The following is a 21287-nucleotide window of genomic DNA, read 5'->3' as shown; positions in this document are numbered from 1 at the left end:
GATCAGCGCCGCTCTGCGTTTTTTATTTTACCTGCTTTTTTCCAGGCTCCATCTAGAAGCTTATAGAGAAAATAAGCAACAAAACCGAATAGTTCGGCGGCGTCTTTAGACGAACATTCAGGGGAGAATTCATGAAATCACATCCATTTTGCTTGGACATTTAGGCCGTGTTCACATGTAGCATAAATACTGCATTGTTTTCAGCTTGTTTTTTTGCAAAAAAATTATTTTCTCCAAATAAAGTGGATGTGATTCAGTGAAAACCTCACCAAGTGTTCGTGTAAAGACGCCGCTGAACTGTGCGGTTTTGGTGCTTTTTTCTCTAGAGGCTTCAATATGGAGCCTAAAACACATGGAAATAACTGCAGTTTCTTTTTTAGTGCAGAATCAAAGCTTTTTTGTACTATAAAACACTTAAAAAAGCGGCTAAACACCTGCACAAAAAAACATCAAATAATGGGGAAAAAGCATAAAAAATGCATCAATAAATGCAGTGACAGTCCTAGTGACTCACCTGATGGACTCCGTGCTCGACCAGGCTTCCTTTACTTCTCTCGTCGGCCTATATGAAAATGTAGCATTTGTTAGAGCCAGTGACACTTACAGAAAGCCCCATGTATATAGAGCGTCTCGTTAATAAATGCTATGACAATTAGTGTAACTCAGGGGCGCAGCTATAGGGAGTAATTAGGAAGAAATGACCGGCACCAGACTCCATAGTGTGTGGATGGAATAAGATGTAAGTGTTATGGCGTCTGTGCTGTCATTTGTTTGGGTTTTGTAAATCAGGGATTGTACCAGTGCGCGGAGGTCGGGGAGAGACGACCATTTACACATAGCTATAAGGAGCGCAGGGATCACAGTCACATCGGGATCTGTTGCCATCGGGGGCTAAAAGCCCCTCTACCACATATCAATTCATCAGTATAACAGGTAGTGTGGGACCTCAGATGTTGAATTTACTCCACTGTTTGTAGCTATGTCTTAAGGCCGCTTTACACGCTACGACATCGCTAAAGCGATGTTGTTGGGATCACGGAATTTGTGATGCATATCCGGCCGTGTTAGCGATGTCGTTGCGTGTGACACCTATGAGCGATTTTGAATTGTCGCAAAAATGTGCAAAAGCACTAATTGGTGACATGCCCCTCTATTCCCAATTATCGTTGCTGCTGCAGGTACGATGTTGTTCGTCGTTCCTGCGGCAGCACACATCGCTATGTGTGATACCGCAGAAATGAGGAACCTCACCTTACCTGTGGCCGCCGGCAATGAAGAAGGAAGGAGGTGGGCGGGATGTTACGTCCCGCTCATCTCCGCCCCTCCGCTTCTATTGGCCGGCCGCTTAGTGATGTCGCGGTGACGCCAAACACACCTCCCTTTTGAGGGAGGGGTTGTTCGCAGTCACAGCGACATCGCTGAACAGGTATGTGCATGTGACGCTGCCTTAGCGATAATGTTTGCTACGGCAGCGATCACCACATATCGGCCGTACGACGGGGCGGGTGCTATCGCGCTCGACATCGCTAGCAATTGCTAGCGATGTTGCAGCATGTAAAGTACCCCTTACAGTGAAAAATTACTGAGGACTTCAACCATTGAAGGTCGTGGATTACTTACGGCAGTCTCTCTCTTCTTTCCCACGCGATTTTCACAGATCTTCCAAAGCGCCTGAAATAAGCAAATGCGACTCTGGTTAGAAGAATTGATGCTTAGGAAGTCTCCGGAGAAAGTTACCTGACTGAACACAACTGCTATAGATGTGTCTCTGGGTAACTTTTTCCTGGAGTCTCCGAATGTTGAATGCCGGCGAGTACCTGATATTCTCACCATCTCTCTACTTACATTCTGGTCTTATCCTTCCTGGCCGGTCTCGGATGGATGGTCTCCACACCGTCATCTTCTCCTTCCACTTCCTCACTAATAGACACATAACATAGACTCTATATAACGATTCTCAGAAACTACCATTCTTATAATTACTCATTTTATATGATACAGTTTACTGAAAAGTTCTGCATTTCTATCCGTCATCCCTGTTATCCTGCAGATACCAACCAATAGCATAATGGAGGCTGCCATTCAGGGCCGGACTGGCCATCAGGTAATTCTGTCAAATACCAGATGGGCCAGTCCTGGCGTGTGCAGCATCAATTGCAACTCTATTAGCAGTACCGACATCTTCAGGATGCCCAAAAGTATGACAGTCCTTCCACATTGTCCTCAACAGAGGAGTGTGGGAACATCATTCTGTATGGGGGGCACCATACTCTATGGGAACCATGGAAAATTGGCAAATAACTGTGTAGGTGCTGCATTACTATAAGGAGGCACAGTAGGGGGGTTATAAGAAGACGCACTGGGGAAATATTATCATTATAGGAAGAACACAGGAGGAATTATTATTATTATTGTTCTTATTAATAAAACAATGCACAGGAGTGTTTGTATTTTTAGAAGTAGGTCTGTGATCATTATTATAAGGGGTCATTGGGAGAATTATTAAAGGCTGCACAAAACAATTAGTATTATAAGGAGGCACAGGGTTCCACCCTACCCCCGTCTTATAGTCACCTTCCAACGTTTTAATACTTTACCAACGCCACACCAGTCCACGGTGCCATCTTGTGCCCGTAGCTTCTCACTAGCTGGAAGTCAGAAGCTACATCACAGACATCTATGAGAGCCAGAACGAGGCCAGAAAGAGGCTCCCATAGAGATGCATTGAAGAGTGCCCTCCAGGTCACCGGCAGGTCACTTTTTAGAGTAGAACGACTGAAGCACCAGTGGAAAAGGATGAAGGCGAGGGAAGATGAGGATAAAACAGGGCCCAGGGAACTTAGATTGAAAGCACGCTGTACAAGATGGAGGAGGCACCGTACCGAGACCAGCGACACCCATTGAACAAGACTGCCCCCTAGGTGAGTATTATAAAGCTGTTTTTTACATTATACAGAGAGGCCTAGGCTCTTATATACAGTATTCTTGAGTGCTGTATAAAAGGGCTGACTGGTGGGGGTTGTAACCCATAAGAGGAAAACCTGGTGACAGGTTCCCTTTAATAATGAATAGTTACTTATCTGAAAAAATGGGGTTCAGAAATTAGATACTCTGAATGGTGTATCTAGGGACTACCATTCAGGATATTTAATTTGTGAACCCCGTTTTTTCAGATAAGCATCTATTTATTATTAAGGGCATAACTTGGTTAGGTTATACTTGTCTGGGTGTAATTACTGGTCATGTATAATTGTTATTGCTAATAATTGTTGGGGCACTTCACATTGGGGTGCAGGGTGATTTAGGGAATTGTAGGGATTCCCGACAGTGAATGGCGTGCCACAAACCTAGGGCATCATACCCTCCACTGCTAGTTAGGGATACATATAGGTCTTCTAGGGTCAGTGTATTCCCTTTCTATTGGGTATGTAATTATTGTTGTGATTTTTGGCAGTCTTCGTCACCTGCCCTCACTACTAGGGTTTGTTGGTCATCTGACTTTCACAGACAATTATTAAAAGTTAATTTTTATTGGGGTTCTTTCTTTTCGTGGTTTTCTTTTACAATTTTGCCCTTTTATTATCAGCTGCGGCTTTGTTTTTTCTGTTTTATTGCAATATTAATATTGTTAAATCTTGTATAGCGGTATTATTGGAAATATAGGTGGTAGTAATCCTTGATTTCCCACAGGCAGAGAAATTGAAGCATTAAAGACCCCAATCTGTGGAAGAGGACAGAGTCAGCATGGGCCTGTGTGCTTTTAAATGCCAGGGCTGAATTTTAGCTCCAGTCTCTGCCATGTACGGTGGACTGTGTGTGGAAGATATACAGTATATGATATCATAAAACTCCCAGGCATGCTCCATAAAAAGTGCTCTAAGAAAAAACGTCCATATTACTCACAGCAACCAATCAGATTAACTCTCTCATTTTAAAGGAATCTGGAATGCTGCAATCTGTATTCTGATTGGCTGTGATGGCCCACAATGTGATTCTGTCTTCAGAGTGTTTATACATGAGTGGCCCTGTGTCTGCTGATGGTGGCTCAGTGACATTGTGGTATGTGAAATCCTCATGAATCTCCTACTCTTATTACATCATTTTCCCTTATAGATACATTGATTTAGGAAATAAGTTATATTGGAGACCCTCTTACAATATTTCTGTTTATTACACCAACTTACGGTATTGTCTTCAGAGAAGGACGGCGGGACGATTTCCGAAATTTGTAACGCCTATAATAGAACATACAGCTGTTGTTAGAATCACTAACACCTTGGCTCATATGAAGAAATATTCTCTATATAACCTGTGTGTCAGATAGCAGCATGGACATAACCTCCAGAATCTATACAGCTCTACACTCACATAGATTGTACTGCACAGGATGATTGTCCTTTATTCTAGGACTCCAAGACAACAGTTGGTCGTGCAGAAATCAGGGTAAATGTACAGCATTACTGTATTTCACTCATGACCTCATTGTTATCTTATGACGTAAAGGGATGAGCAACAGTATGGCGAATTCAACGTGGTCTCAATTCTCTATTAATTAAATTTTATCCTTCATATCGATAAATGCCTATAAGTGATGGCGGCAATGTCATGATGCCATCACTATGTAGTCCACCCCTTATTGTTACAGAGGGGTGGGATTCATCCGATACTTACTGATTGTTAAAATGACTGTCAGTTGCCCGAACCAGCAAAAAGCAGTGCACCGATCCAGTGCTGAAGACCGGGGACCCACCAATTTCAACTGAATGTGCGTTCTTGGACACACATTCAGTTGAAATGGATTTCAGTGCAAAACAAGCACCAGCTTCCTGCAATGCAATAGTTAAAATGGCCACTGGCTTATCAGAGGCTGGCAGCTGACGTTGGTATGCACATCGCCAACACATGGCCTTGTCCACATTGCACATAGAGAAAAAGGGGCATTGTGAATGAGAAGAGACATAAGAAGAATATTTTTTATGTTGCAAAATAGGGGACCAGGATTGAAGACAAAAAAAACAGGACTGAGGGACATACAGGAAGAGAATGGGGGATATACGGGTCCCTAAAGAAGCATATAAGGGGACCAGGATGGGACACATAAGGGTTCAGTATAAGGGACATATGGCATAGGAATGGGGGACATTTGCACCCAGGATGGAGGACATAAGGGCCAAAGATGGGGCACATAAAGGCCCAAGGTAAGGGACATATGGGCGAAGGATTGGGGAAATACAGACCCAAGATGGAGGAGTTGGGGGACAAGGATGGAGGACATAAGGGGCAAGGAGATGGGCCCAGTTTGGAGGACATGGGGGCCAAAATTGGGGACATAGGGGACTAGGATGGAGGACATTGGGGACCATGATAGGGGATATAAAGGGACAGGATAAGGGACATAGGGTACAAGGATGGTGAATATATGGGCCCAGGATGGGAGATATGGGGGGGTAGTATGGGGGAAATATAGGCCCAAAATGGGAGACATAAAGGCCTAGGATGGGGGACATCTAGTAGATAACGCCAATTCTGGTGCTTTGCCCAGCTCTCCAGATTGCACTGGTGGAGTGGCAATACGGGTTAGCGTATGACCGCACGCTGCGCTTTTGTCGTAACCATAAAAATGCACCTTGCGGGAAAAAACCCGCATCTTGTGGCAAAAAAACGCATGCGGTTTTGGTACGCTTATGATGCATTTTTTGACTGTGCATTTTTTATGTATTTTTCAATGGGTGAAAATGCAGGGAAAAACACAAAAATAATTGACAAAAAGAATTGACATGCTGCATTTTTGTGGTCACCACAAAAATGCAATTAAGAAATAATGTCTGGAACACCATTCTAAGTCTGAACTGGGTGCAAAAACCTAAAAAACTTCACTATATAGAGAGAAGGGCTGCACACCAGTGACTATACAAGGGGAATACATGTAAAGCAGAAACTGCTGTATGAATACTGACATGAAAAATTCAACAGCTATATGTGAAAATGTAAGAGAATACTGTGACGAGGTGTTGGGGCACTGTTGTATTGATCAATTCAATAGCTAAATTTCTCTTTATTCATATTTCATGGCAGTAATGCAGATTCCATTGTCATATTTTTATTTTCACATATAGCTATTGGATTTTTCATGCCAGTATTCACACAGCAGTTTCTGCTTTACATGTATTCCCCTTGCACTGTCACTGGTGTGCAGCCCTTCTCTATATTACAAAAATGCAGGCAAAAAAAGCAACGTGCGCACAGCAAATCTGAAATCTCATAGACTTTGCTGGGGAAGGAAAAGCATGCAGTTTGTGATGACTAAAAGGTCACTACAAGCTGCATCAAAAACGCATCAAAAACTGCAGAGTGCGCATGGGGCTTGATACCTTTGGGGTGTGAATTGTCAGCTGTGATCAAGTCCTAGTGTTAGTAGTGGAGAGGCATCTATCAGACACCCCCATTACCAACCCAGCAAGAGTAGAGTTAAAAATAAACACAGACACAGGAAAACAAAATTATTTTAATAAACACTCCCCCACACTCTCTTGTTCACCAATTTATTAATAAAATAAATCCTGGAAGTTCCGACGTAATCCAAAGAGTAATGTCCCACGACGCCCATCGATTCCTATGGAGCGTCGTTCTGAGAACTTTCTCAGAGGCCCCATAGATTACTGATGGTCAGAGGCAGCCTGGAATTTCTTTACTACTAATTTTGAAAAACGTATTTAATACTATTCACAATACTAAGAAGTGACTGACAGTTTGATGGGAACATCTTGTACTTGGCAGGAGGCAATGAGACTATACATGAGGATATCAGTGGGGTAAGAAGGGGAAAGTGCTGATACTTTTAGCTGCCATTACTTGAATTTTGTTGGTTGAGGAAAGTGTGTGAAAATGGGTGTGGCTAACAAGATGGGTGTGGCATCCAAATGGGCGTGCTTCTTATATGGGCGTGGCTTCATAACAAAAACAGGGAAATTTTAATAATTTAATAATGTTTTTAATAATATTAATCCCCCCCCGGGTGCACATACTATCCGATATCAATGAGGTAAGAAGAACAAGAAAGATCAATACCGGTATCTCGGCTTCCAGTTTCTCACTCTCTCTATCCAGCTATTAAAGAAAAGGCAAAGAAAAAAACAATTAATAATATTACACATAAAAATGGAAGATAAATTCTACTATTGAGCCTTAATGTAACCCATGCAGACATCTCCTGGGAGAATATAGGAGAAGCAGTCCCAATTATATGATACATACATGTCATCAGGATAGTCCTCCTCCTCCTCTGATATATTATTCATCCTATAAAAAAAAATAAAGAAGACAATGAGAATTGATTGTATCTGCTCCATAGCTGATAAGAGAAGATCATCAATGGTGACTGGATGGTTCTATGATCAGTGGGGAGCAGTTATAGAATAGAGACCTCAATTGTAATGTGTATTAGGAGCTTTGTGTTACATAAAACTGCACATCTTTTATTTCCCAGGTTCTGGTCTATTGTAAAATGAAATCTCCCTTATGGTTGAATGTCCCAAAATTTAAATGAGACTCCAGCCACACATCTGCATCTGGGAGAGGAGCATCATCTAAGCGCTGTCTGCACTCATATCCCACAACATCCATCAACATGGATCCAGGACGTCCTCAGAGGTGGCGGCAATGCAACAAACAGTAACTGCAGCGCTGCCCCCTCGTGACCTCTTGTTCCAGGAGGGGCCATGGACACAGCGGGGAGTGACTGCAGCCCCAGCCTCTTGTGACGTCACGTTTCAGACTCTTCTTAAACGAAAAGTCACAGGAAGTGCCATAAAAATAAAACATCTTTAGGGATTAGATAGAGAATAGTGTAGAGAATTGTGTAAAACGATAATTACAAAACTGGTTAGGGGGTAAGGATAGATAGAAAGAAAATACATTTGAGGTGCTGGACCACCCCTTTAAATGTTTCCCTATGGGAAGGAACATTGCAGGAGATTATGTGTGATATAGAAGGTGACTCTCTGCCAAAAAGTGGCCCCGGTCTATGAGAGAAATTGTACATTTAGGATACACATGCACTTACCTTTTTTCACTAATAACTCTCTCTCTCGCTCACAATAAAAACCTAAAATTATCAACAAAAGAATGAAAGAAGAAATTGTATTTATAGTTCAGGAAATCAAATTCCTATTTTGATATTTCTGAAGAGTTAAAGGGAGAAAAAGAGTCCGTTATAGAGAAGAAAGGAACAGAACATAAAGGATTTAAGAAGAGGCGAAAATAAGGTTCAGTTATCCTGAAATTGGTGATAAAGATTATGGCGATTATTTCCATATTTCTAATTATACCTAATTTATACATAACACTGTTCTCATCTATGGATGGATACATTGCAAAAGAGTTGGAGGGATTGAAAGATAGATAGATAGATAGATGGATAGAGGGATAGATAGATAATAGACAGATAGATAATAGACAGATAGATAGATAGATAGATAGATAGATAGATAGATAATAGACAGATAGATAGATAGATAGATAGATAGATAGAGGGATAGATAGATAGATAGATAGATAATAGACAGATAGATAGATAGATAGATAGATAGAGGGATAGATAGATAGATAGATAGATAGAGGGATAGACAGATAGATAGATAGATAGATAGATAGATAGAGGGATAGACAGATAGATAGATAGATAGATAGATAGATAGATAGATAGATAATAGACAGATAGATAGATAGATAGATAGATAGATAGATAGAGGGATAGATAGATAGATAGATAGATAGATAGATAGAGGGATAGACAGATAGATAGATAGATAGATAGATAGAGGGATAGACAGATAGATAGATAGATAGATAGATAGATAGATAGATAGATAGATAGATAGAGGGATAGATAGATACATAGATAGATAGATAGATAGATAGATAGATAGATAGATAGATAGATAGATAGATAGATAGAGGGATAGATAGATAGATAGATAGATAGATAGATAGATAGATAGATAGATAGATAATAGATGGATAGATAGATAGATAGATAGATAGATAGATAGACAGATAGAGGGATAGATAGATACATAGATAGATAGATAGATAATAGATGGATAGATAGATAGATAGATAGATAGATAGATAGACAGATAGAGGGATAGATAGGTACATAGATAGATAGGTACATAGATAGATAGATAATAGATGGATAGATAGATAATAGATAGATAATAGATAGATAGATCGATCGTGCCCCTCTAGAGTGAAAATTATATTTGCTGCATTAGCCCAGTAGAGGCTTGTTGGTGCCCCCATAGTACATGTCCCTCCAGCCCTGTAACTGCCCTTTTAAATAGATGGATAGAAAGATAATAGATAAAAAATCACAGACACATATAGGGAAATGAGAAAAAACAGACACAAGAGATATAATAGGACATAAATCAGGAGCTAATATAAGTCATACTCACTCTCCACTAACTTCAAACCCTCAAAGGAGTTCCGTGCGGCGGTTGCTGATATAATGTCACCGTGATGTCACAACATTCCGTCACCTCATAACCAGCAGTGGCTGCAGCAACCGACAACCAATCCAGTATACATAACATGGTCAATCAAACCGTCATGGACACAATTGTTTGTGACCTTAAATATAGAGCATTTTTTTTACCATTTCAGTCATAGTTACATAGAATAAAAAAAGAGATAGCTCCATCAAGATCAACCCTCCTCCACCAGTTGTACATTTTCTTTCTCTAGATTACTCACAATGCCTTTTGTTGTACGGTAATAAAAACATCCGTCCCTTTTTAAATACTGATATAATATCTGACATTACTATGACTTTTGGGCATTCCATAGTCTGACTGCTCTAACCGTAAAGAACCCTTTCCTATTTAGCTTCTGAAATCACCTTTCATCCACACATAAGGAATGCGAGGCACAATAATGGAGTACAGCAGCCACTCTTTGGATGGCACTAACTGGCAACACTCTTTTCAATTAAAATAGGTTTGCAAAAATGTGCAGGAGGGAGAATGCAGAGGTGGTGGGACTTGCTTGGCACAAGTGGCACAATAATGGAGTACAGCAGCCACTCTTTGGATGGCACTAACTGGAAGCACTTTTTTCAATTAAAATGGGTTTGCAAAAATGTGCAGGAGGGGAGAATGCAGAGGTGGTGGGACTTGCTTGGCACCAGTGGCACAATAATGGAGTACAGCAGCCACTCTTTGGATGGCACTAACTGGCAGCACTCGTTTCAATTAAAATGGGTTTGCAAAAATGTGCAGGAGGGTACAGTGACCTGGTTGTGGGTCAGTGTAGAGGAAAGGAAGCCTCACTTTCTATTCCTCCTAATGGTGAAATGCAGCAAGGAAGTCCCTGAGCTTAGGTACACAGACGCTGTTATCTGAAGCTGTATACCGCGTTTCCACGGACCTGACTGTCACCTATGGCTCTGAGCCTGATGAATTTAGCCCTGAAAGGGGCTGAAATAAACTTTTGTCCCTAATCAGTAGAGCGCTGTGTGTATAGCGTACACAGCAGGACCAGCGACAGGAGCTGCGTGAGCGGTGACTGTCACCCAGATGCAGAAGGCAGATAATGGCGTCCTGAGGGAAAATGTCCGTATTTATAATGCAAGGACATGTGACATGGACAGCCTATGACACATGCCCTTGCTTGTCTGGCAAAAAGTCCACTTAGCTGTGTGTGTGTCTGGGATTGGCTGACATGCTGGCCCGCCCCACTACACGCGCACTTAGAAAAAAAAAAAAATGGCGATCGGCATTTTCTCAGCACCACAGATCTAAAACCCGTCCCCCCCGCACACTATACGTTGAAATTTGATAATAGTGTGAATCACAGAGTGACTCACACTATTACAGTGAAAAGCCAGCTAGTAATTAGCTAGGCTTTTTGCTGATAGAACCGTTCTCGAACGTAACTCGAGCTGCCGAACTTTTAGCAAAAAGCTCGAGTTCTAGTTCTACCTAGAACACCCCCCAAAATCACTCGAACCGCGAACTGGCAAACCACGAACCGCGCTCAACTCTATTAAAGACCTATCCCACACAAGTCCATTTAGAAGACAACAGCCCAACCATACAGGGTAAAGACCAGGGCTGTGGAGTCGGAGTCAGAGTCGTGGAGTCGGAGCTCATTTTGGTGGAGTCGGAGTCGGTATAAAATGCACCGACTCCGACTCCTAAAATATATAATAAATTGGGGACAGTAGTGCAATGCAGAATGTGCTGAATATTTTACTAAATAATAACATTTAGTACAATGCTTATATTTAAGTGAAAAATGTATTGTAGTACAATGTGAACATCAGACATTTAATTATTTTTATGATACAATAATGAATATATTTGGATAGAACATAAAATATACTTATTAGAATACAACTCTAGAACACAAAAAACCTAATAAATTGTAAATATGTAATACAATAAATATATATATATATACACACAAGAAAAATACATTTTTCACCTAACTATAAGCAATATATGTAGGAGTCGGAGTCGGAGTCTGTGCAAGAGAAATTGAGGAGTCGGATTCGGAGTCGAAGGTTTGGTTATGGTTTCATAGCCCTGGTAAAGCCACCGCCAAGGCATAGAGACCCAAAGGGCCAGCGTCTGCGGGCAAACGGGCTCTTACGGCATATACCAGTCGGAGAGCGAACTACCGGTGTCTAGGCACAGGAGTCAAACATTTACACACAGAGGTGCAGGAGAAAGGCGGAAACCACCAACCTATTCTGGGAGAAGCTGCAGCCGGCTGCGGGCCCCGTTCATCACTCCGTTTGGTTTACCAGAGACTCCAGTGTCTTGTGTCAGAGTGAGTACACCAGTGCCATCAGGCACCGCACCGCACTGCACCGCAACACTTCACCCTGCACCCCGGCCCTCGCCTACTGGGCCCCGGGACCAACACCCCCTACCCACGGAGGGGTCAACAACTAGCTGCGCCATTACACCGGTCCCGGGAGCCACCCCATACCTTCACCGCAGCGGTGGTGTCTACAATCACCACGACCCGTGGGTGGCGTCACGAACTATCATTCCAAACCAAGCACCCAAATCCCTGCATGTAGCGCCAACTCCCTTGCAGAGCGACGTGACCCCCGGGTCCGTGAGAGGCTCGAGCCACCACCCGCAGTACGAGCACGGATCCGAGCGGCTCGGCGGTCACAGCCGAGCCCGCAGGGCGGTACACTCATACTATGTATAAGGCGCTGTGTGTTGGCTCATACTGTGTATAAAGGAAAGTCAGCATACCTAATTCTGTTCAATATTAAATGATACAATAAATAGTACTATACAATAATAATTATGCTATTATTATTAATATTGAGCAGAATCAATGTCAGCCTTCTGGTTTGACCCTACACAACAGTCTCAATCTCCCATGTAGGACACTTAATTTACCCCCCTCTTCTATTATGTATTTGTCGCAGGCGGAGGAGGGGACGCCGCGCTCTCCCATTGCTCGGGTCCGGCTGCCACTGCTGCTGCGGCCTGCCGCTGCTCGGTGGCTCGAGCGATGTGCCGGATCCCGGGGACTCGAGCGGCGCTCCTCGCCCGTGAGTGAAAGGGGATTGGTTTTTGGGATAGTTTATTGTCCGTGACGCCACCCACGGTTGTGGTGATTTGTTGACACCACCGCCGCTCTGTATGGGGATCCCGGGAGTGATGGTATGGAGCAGCTAGATGTTGGTCCTCGTCTCCGTGGGTAGGGGGTTGGTTGTCCCGGGGACCAGTGATGAGGTGGGTGATGCAGGGCTTGGTGGGGTGCAGGGACGCGGGGGCAGCACTGTGCCGCACGGCACTGTGGTACTCACTCAGCCTGAGACGATGACACAGTTCTCGGTAAAACACACGGCTGGAAAGACGGTTCCCACGGACGGCTGCACTTGCTTTTCCCCAGTAGTTGACGGTGACGGTCCCTTTTCCTGCACCTAAGATGATGATGGTTTCGATGTGTTCCCACTGGTAACCCGCTCCCCGGCTTGAATATGGGCCGGAGGAGCCCTACTTTACCCGCAGGCGCTGGCCCTGAGAAACTGGTGCCCTGGCGGTGGCGGTGTCTCATTGTAATGGTTGGACTGTTGCCTTCAATTGGGACTTGCTTGTTGGGAGACCCAGAGGTCCCCTTCACTAACGGATTTGGCAAATTCACGGCGACTCCTAGCCTTGCCGGGATCCGAAAGGCCCCTTCCACTGGTGCTGACTGTTCTTCGTATACCGCTCCGGTACCGCCGGGCCACCACACGTCCGCGGTCCTTTCGGCAACCTCCAAACAGCCACCCCTGCAGACAGTCACCGCCGTCTGCTGACCTTGCTGTCTCTCAGTCCGGGGCACACACCCGGACCAGCTTCAGGCTGTCTTAACTGTCACTTTCCCTTACTTCAGCTCCTCTCCTTTGCTCCTCCACCACTTTACTCCTCTCACTTTCCCTTCCCTAACTGATCTGCCTGGTTTTCCCGCCTCCAGGGCTGTGAACTCCTCGGTGGGCGGAGCCAACCGCCTGGCCCACCCCCTGGTGTGGACATCAGCCCCTGGAGGAAGGCAACAAGGATTTTAGGTTAGCCTTGGTGTTCCTATCTGGGGTGTGGGGTGTGATGGTGTTATGACCTGTGACCCCTGGCTTGCCCAGGGCGTCACATTCCCCCTTAGCAAAATGCAGACCGTCCGCGGGCTGCCCGTCCAACACCGGTTTTATTTTCTGAAAATATATAAAAAAAAAAAAGGTAAACATAATACAACTTATGACATCATCCCACATCGGGAGGTTCGGTACTTAAACGTTGCAAACGGTAACATTAAAACGGTTGCGGCTGCCGCTCTCTCCCACCCAAGTAACCTGGCCCTGATGATGCTGCCCCTAAAGCCCAGGCAGCACCCCTTGACCACAGTCCAGCACAAGTTACCCGAGCGGGATCTGTCCTTCCCCTCTAGAGGGTAGCCACCGGTTCCCGTGGTGGCTGGGCCCCAGCCTGCTCCTCTGCGGGCCCTCCCTCCAACCTGCCTCTCCGGAGGCAGTTACGGTAGCTGCACAACATATTTATTTACAACCCACTTAACGTTTGTGGTTGCCCTGCAAGTTCTCGGGCCTGTTCATAGAAGTTTCTATGCAGCTAAATGGTCCCGACGGGGACAACGGTGCCGGCAACAGCCGGTTTCCAATCACGGTAGACAATCAGGTTACTTTTCGGTAATCAATTTTCATTTTCAAAAACTTTTTCAAACACACTTTAAACACACATGCTTTCTTGTGGTCCCAACGGGGATGGTGCAACGGTGCTCCGCTGCCATTACTCTGAGTCTTCTGCAGAGGCGGACCCATCCCCTGCCACCAGCATATCAAACATGCAATGACAGGCTTGCTGTGACATGGGCGCCCGGTATCCATTCCCACCGGTGCGTGGGGTGTAGAAAATCACTGGATCTCCTTCATAGTGGGCACGCTCACTTGCCCCCTCAAACTCAGCAGTGAACTCGGCGCCGGGGCCGGAGCCATCATCATTTATTCCTGCGTCAGGCGGGTTGTCGCCAGCTGCCGCAGCTTCTGGTTCCTTGGCCCTTGGCACCTCGATCTCCATCACGCCGGCTCCCATCGCACACATCGGGACAGCCGCAACCAGCGCTTCCACCTCGCTGGTCCACTGCTCTATCATCTGGAAGATCTGATTCTGCTGACGCTGGTTGAACTCAACTACTCTGGCCCCCATCCACGCCACAGTCCCGGGCTCGGGCATGAAACCCGGTGCAATCACTGCCGGGGCCTCCAACACATCTTCATCAAGGGGCCTTGGCTCCTGTGGCTCCTGGGGAAACAGTTCAGGGCCACCCCGGGCGTCTGCAGCCGGTCGGTCCGCTTGGGCAGACGGGCAGGGTACCGCTACCGATTGGGCAGGTAGCGGGCATAGTGGCGGGGCGGCAGTGACTAACGCGGGTAGCGGGGGAGGCAGCAGAGTGAGCGGGTGTAGGCCGGGCCCCTCAGCCGCGATGGCCGATCCCTCCGGAATACAGGGACGTGGGTCTCTTACCCGTTCCTCCAAATCTTTCTCCACCTCGCATCTCCGCATAGCAGCCATCACGTCCACCATGTCGGCCTCCCACTCCTCCAAGAGGAACTCCATCCGGGCCTGCAGACGATGACTCAGCGGGGAAGTCCGGTTCTCTATCCACGCCGCTGTGCCGGGCGCGGGGGTCTCGCTGTTGTTAGCTGGAGCGGACATCTCAGTGGTCGTGCTTTCCAGGAACTGGCAACAAGATGGCCACAGGGTCCTGGTGTCCCTGCTTTTACAGCCACCTCACATGCGGCCAGCCGCCATTCCGTCTCCCTTAGCCTCTTTCCAGCCCCTCCCCTATCGGGGCGGGGTTTTGGCCTTTGCGCCTCTGCTACTCGAGAAGATGCTCGAGCGGGAACTTTTCGCGCCAAAGATGGCGGCTTCTGAAATTTTCCGGCCGGATACCTCCGGCGGTAACAAGGCGCACCTCTACCCAACGGCAGAGTGGTAAGATCCTGTTCGTGACGCCAAGTTGTCGCGGGCGGAGGAGGGGACGCTGCGCTCTCCCACTGCTCAGGTCCGGCTGCCGCTGCTGCTGCGGCCTGCCGCTGCTCGGTGGCTCGAGCGATGTGCCGGATCCCGGGGACTCGAGCGGCGCTCCTCGCCCGTGAGTGAAAGGGGATTGGATTTTGGGATAGTTTATTGTCCGTGACGCCACCCACGGTTGTGGTGATTTGTTGACACCACTGCTGCTCTGTATGGGGATCCCGGGAGTGATGGTATGGAGCAGCTAGATGTTAGTCCTCCCCTCCGTGGGTAGGGGGTTGGTTGTCCCGGGGACCAGTGATGAGGTGGGTGATGCAGGGCATGGTGGAGTGCAGGGACGCGGGGGCAGCGCTGTGCCGCACGGCACTGTGGTACTCACTCAGCCTGAGACGATGACACAGTTCTCGGTAAAACACACGGCTGGAAAGACGGTTCCCACGGACGGCTGCACTTGCTTTTCCCCAGTAGTTGACGGTGACGGTCCCTTTTCCTGCACCTAAGATGATGATGGTTTCGATGGGTTCCCACCGGTAACCCGCTCCCCGGCTTGGATATGGGCCGGAGGAGCCCTACTTTGCCCGCAGGCGCTGGCCCTGAGAAACTGGTGCCCTGGCGGTGGCGGTGTCTCTCTGTAACGGTTGGACTGTTGCCTTCAATCGGGACTTGCTTGTTGGGAGACCCAGAGGTCCCCTTCACTAACGGATTTGGCAAATTCACGGCGACTCCTAGCCTTGCCGGGATCCGAAAGGCCCCTTCCACTGGTGCTGACTGTTCTTCGTATACCGCTCCGGTACCACCGGGCCACCACCCATCCACGGTCCTTTCGGCAACCTCCAAACAGCCACCCCTGCAGACAGTCACCGCCGTCTGCTGACCTTGCTGTCTCTCAGTCCGGGGCACACACCCGGCCCAGCTTCAGGCTGTCTTAACTGTCACTTTCCCTTACTTCAGCTCCTCTCCTTTGCTCCTCCACCACTTTACTCCTCTCACTTTCACTTCCCTAACTGATCTGCCTGGTTTTCCTGCCTCCAGGGCTGTGAACTCCTCGGTGGGCGGAGCCAACCACCTGGCCCACCCCCTGGTGTGGACATCAGCCCCTGGAGGAAGGCAACAAGGATTTTAGGTTAGCCTTGGTGTTCCTATCTGGGGTGTAGGGTGTGATGGTGTTATGACCTGTGACCCCTGGCTTGCCCAGGGCATCACATATTTCACGATTATATATTTTTTCTCTACCAATTTGCATCTGCAGATGTGCACCAGATCACCTGTGTGGTAATCACATGATCTATGAAGGGAATCATGTGAAACGTGATACATCGGGGGCTGGGGGGCTCACGCCTTCAAAAACTGCCGCCCGCATCCTGGCTAATTTGCCCCTGGTTAAATGTATAATTTAATTTCTCTGACTCAGATGATAAAATAAATCCAGCTCAGCGGTGCAGTCAGCGGTGCAGTCAGTGGTACAGTCAGCGGTGCAGTCAGCGGTGCAGTCAGCGGTGCTCTGGACTCCCCTGCAGGGCAAAGCATGGCGATTGAGGAAACATCTGTCAGTCAAAGCCGGCCATCAAGATAGTTTTCACATGTGACTAATAAAATGTCTTACCTGCTACTCCAGCTCTGCTGTGTGCAGGCGGTCTTCTGGTAGGTGGGATGTACAGAGCGGAGTCACTTCTGGTTCTTGGTTGGTGGAACTTGGCGTCAATTCCTGTGACCAGCTTGAAGACTTCAGCAACAGGTCAAAGCGCAAAAGGAAGCAGTGGGTGCACTGATGGTGAAAGCCGACATGCACTGTGCATTGATATTTGTTGTCCATCCTCCAAGTCAGATTTGATTGTGGAATTTGCGGTGGCATCTGCTGCTATTGTGTTTAAAGTTGAATATTTGGTTAGTGGTGAAGCAGATACCTCAATGTTCTAAATCCATTGCTGATTCTTTTTTCTGTTTTAAGTTCTGGAGATTTCAGGAGCTCATGTCGGGGGACAACAGGTAAGAGGAGGGGAGCCGAGGGCAACTCCGAGGCTTGAACTAATCTTAGACATGACCTATTTACAAAGATCTGTTGTCACGTTCACCTGGTCAGGATATGTTGCAGCATGGTGAAAGGGGTGTCTTTTTGTGAAAAACAAGAGCTGATCACCTTTTTTGTAGTACAGAACATTATGCTCTGCCTTTTTGCTTACAGCTGTTAAACCTCTTCATGTCACATGACGTATTGGGTACGTCATGAATTGTGTCAGGGTAATCCCCGCCGGCTGCCATGGGCAGCCGGCAACAATCCCTACATACTGTATCTCAGCTTATTTGAACAACTGACATGTGTGCCTACCAGGCACGAGTGGATCCAAGATCCACCCGCGTCTGTTAACACCTTAGATTGCACTGTGAAAATGTCACAGTGCGGTGTAATTGCCGGCCGCAGTAAACGTTTGTTTACCATCGGAAGTCACGTGATGTGGTCACATGCAGCCAATCGGTGCCATGGTAGCATAGGGTCATGTGATGACTCCTGTACCTATCATGAGTCACTTCCTCTTACACCTGGCAAATCGCTGAGTATGAGAGGAAAGCTGCATTTTAGCAGATCTCAGCTGTGCAGCAGTGATCTACAGAAATAAACAAGCTGGGTGGACTAGTAAAATGAAACAAAGTTAAAAAAAAGTTTTAAAAAATTAAAATAAAAACTAAAAAAGTTTAAATCACCTTCCCATGTGCCCCATTGAAAATTAAAGGGTTAAAAAAATAAAAAATATACATATATTTAGCATTGCCGCCTTCAGAAATGCCCGATCTATCAAGATATAAAATTAATTAATCTGGTCGGTAAACTGCGTAGCGGCAAACAATTCCAAACACTAAAATTACATTTTTGGTCACTGCTAATTTTGTGCAAAATGCAATAACAGGTGATCAAAACATAGCATCTACGCAAAAATGGTACCATTAAAAATGTCATCTCGACATGCAAAAAAAAGAGAACACTATACGGGTTTTGGAAAATGGCGCAAAAAGTGACGCCACTTTTTTTGGAGAAACTTGTGAATTTTTTTTAACCCCTTAGATAAAAGTAAACCTATACATGTTTGGCGTCTTCAAACTCAAACCAACCTGAGGCATCCCACCCACACATCAGTTTTACCATATAGTGAACACGGTGAAAAAAATATCCCAAAAACAATTGTGCGATCACATTTTTTTTGCAATTTTTCCTCACTTGGAATTTTTTTGCCGTTTTCCAGTACACTATATGGTAAAACTCATGGTTTTGTTTAAAAGTACAACTCATCCTGCAAAAAATAAGCCCTTAAGGCCCCTTTACACGCTGTAATATATCTTACAATGTGTCGGCGGGGTCACGTAAGTGACGCACATCCAGCATTGTAAGTTACATTTGCAGTGTGTGACAGGTACGTGCGATTGCGATTGAACGTTAAAACGTTCATCGCATACACATCGTATCTGTCTCTAAAATTGAACGTGTGGTTGTTCAATGTTCCTGAGGCAGCACACATCGCAGTGTGTGACACCCCGGGAACATTGAACAGATCTTACCTGCCTCCCACGGCTGCCGCCGATAATGCGGTAGGAAGGAGGTGGGCGGGATGTTTACGTCCCGCTCAGCTCCGTCCCTCCGCTTCTATTGGCTGGCTGCCGCGTGACGTCGCTGTGACGCCGAACGTCCCTCCCACTCCAGGAAGTGGCTGTTCGCCGCCCACATCGAGGTCATATGGACGGGTAAGTACGTGTGACGGGGTTTAATCGTGTCTGCGGCACGTTCAACAAATTGAACGTGCCGCACATACGATGGGGGCGTTGCAAATCGCATATGCTATCGTATACGAAATTGCAACGTGTAAAGTGGGCTTTATATGGAAAATTGACTGAAAAATAAAAACGTTACGGCTCTCGGAAGAAGGGCAGCAAAAAAATTAAAACAAAACGATAAATCGCCTCGGGGTGAAGGGCTTAAAGAACATCTGGCATATTATTCTGTAATGAAATTTTATACAGGTATTTAATTTTAAAAATTTTTTGTCATTGAACTAATAATAAAATGCTATAAGAAAGGGAATAACTTTCCCGGCAGCAGAGGTCCAATCTTGCCTAGTTGTTAAGTTTATATGAACATAATTGGTGAAAGGAAAGGGGTAAGTCCAGATCACCACATGTTACCTTGATTGGGTCAGGAGCACGGAAAGCGTCTCTGCCAAAGACGTCAATAAATGGGAGATAACAGGAAAAGATCCAGATGCACGGTCATAAAAATAACTTCATTTATTGATACAGAATAAATATTTTGATATTTTCTACAATAGGCTTATATTGTAAATCACCGAGGTGTTTCTGGAGCCTCAAACATAAATGTTGAACTTTTGCCTTGGAGTACATTTTCCTGTTCAGAGAAAAGAAAAAAGGAAATAGTTTTCCTGGTGGGAGAAGTCCGATCTTGACTTTTTGGTTGTTGCATTTATGATAAGTTAATTGGTGAGCTTTTGCCTCTGAGTGAATTCTTCTATTCAGTGAAGAATGTTCATGATGTGCGATCAAGACGGTAGGACCATGTAGGCGAGTGGTTGACAGTAACGCATCCTTGGTAAGTTGCTTTCTAGTTTCCTGGGTACCAGGCTGTTGGGTTGGTATAACTTATTGATTTATGATGATTTGTGCCCCTTGATAATGTTTCAATACAGAATGGTTCTTTCACAACATATAAAGAGTCTCGGGTTGATTGGTGAGAGATTTTCTTCACCTTCTTTGCTCGTTGAAGCTGCAACAGCCACCGGTGGGGTACGGGTTGGATTTCTTATCTTGTAACGGCAGAAGGGTAGATTGTCTTCCAAGCAGAATAAGCTTTACATCAGACAGGAGTTTTATGTTTGTCAATTATTTCCTTTACTTATTTTTTTTTCAGGAGTCACTATATAGATATTTGGTTATTCGTTTGTGCACTGGGCATGAAACAGAGCCTGCAAAAGATTGTACGGTGATATAACCCTTCTCTGGATACTTTAAGCGTCTACTGGAAGAGCTTTAGAAGACTTTGGTGAAAGAATGCTCTTGACTCCCTTCTTGAAATATGTAGTCTCTTTCCTGATCCAGATGCTATTATTTTTCATAAGGCTGGAAACAATGTGGGTAAGGCACCATTGAATGAGTCTTCTGCGTTAAGAGGCATCTTTTTTCTGGTTCAGTTGGGAAAGCCAGGATCGTTTTCTAGCTTTATAGCCCATGATAACTGTATAACATTAAAACTTTATCAGTTATAATTAAAATCAACAAAAAGTGATGTCCCAATATATATATAAATGATCTAGTGGGTCATAGTGGAAATTAACCTAAAGTGTAAACAAATGTATGGGGCTGATAGAAAAAAGGGTAGGGGGGAGATTCTTTCCCTAGTGTACCCTGAGGATCCCTTGGCTCCAAGATTGACCCAATCACATTTATTGATGCCTAAAAGAGGGTCATTTCCATGCCTCAACTGACTACAGTGCAACAATGTCCTTAAAGGAAACAAGATTTATCATCCCCAAACAGGGCAGAGTTATCCAATCAATGGGTTCTTTACTTGTGACTCCTCTTTTGTAGTGTATGTAATCAAATGCCCCTGTGGATTGTTGTATATAGGCAAGACCACGCAACAAGTAAGGGAGAGGATCTCACAGCACAAGTCACTATTCATTGTGAGAAAATGTCTCTACCACTATCATTCCACTTCCAGCAGAAGGAACA

The 21287-nt window shown here is 45.5% G+C and overlaps 2 long non-coding RNA genes across 2 annotated transcripts; both read right to left on the bottom strand.

Moving 5' to 3' along the window:
* Nucleotides 1-514: 514 nt before the first annotated feature.
* Nucleotides 515-1920, bottom strand: LOC142290089 (uncharacterized). Its single transcript, XR_012750216.1, has 3 exons — nt 1846-1920; nt 1621-1671; nt 515-562 (listed from the first exon to the last, which is right to left on the bottom strand). It is a non-coding gene; the product is annotated as an uncharacterized LOC142290089 (long non-coding RNA).
* A 2264-nt stretch (nt 1921-4184) lies between these two features.
* On the bottom strand, nt 4185-7287 carry LOC142290081 (uncharacterized). The gene is made up of 3 exons (XR_012750215.1): nt 7255-7287; nt 7069-7107; nt 4185-4235 (listed from the first exon to the last, which is right to left on the bottom strand). It is a non-coding gene; the product is annotated as an uncharacterized LOC142290081 (long non-coding RNA).
* Nucleotides 7288-21287: the final 14000 nt, after the last annotated feature.

Source organism: Anomaloglossus baeobatrachus, chromosome 1 (genome assembly GCF_048569485.1).
Source record: "Anomaloglossus baeobatrachus isolate aAnoBae1 chromosome 1, aAnoBae1.hap1, whole genome shotgun sequence".
NCBI classification, from domain to species: domain Eukaryota; kingdom Metazoa; phylum Chordata; class Amphibia; order Anura; family Aromobatidae; genus Anomaloglossus; species Anomaloglossus baeobatrachus.
This window is presented reverse-complemented; position numbering and strand designations above follow the sequence as displayed.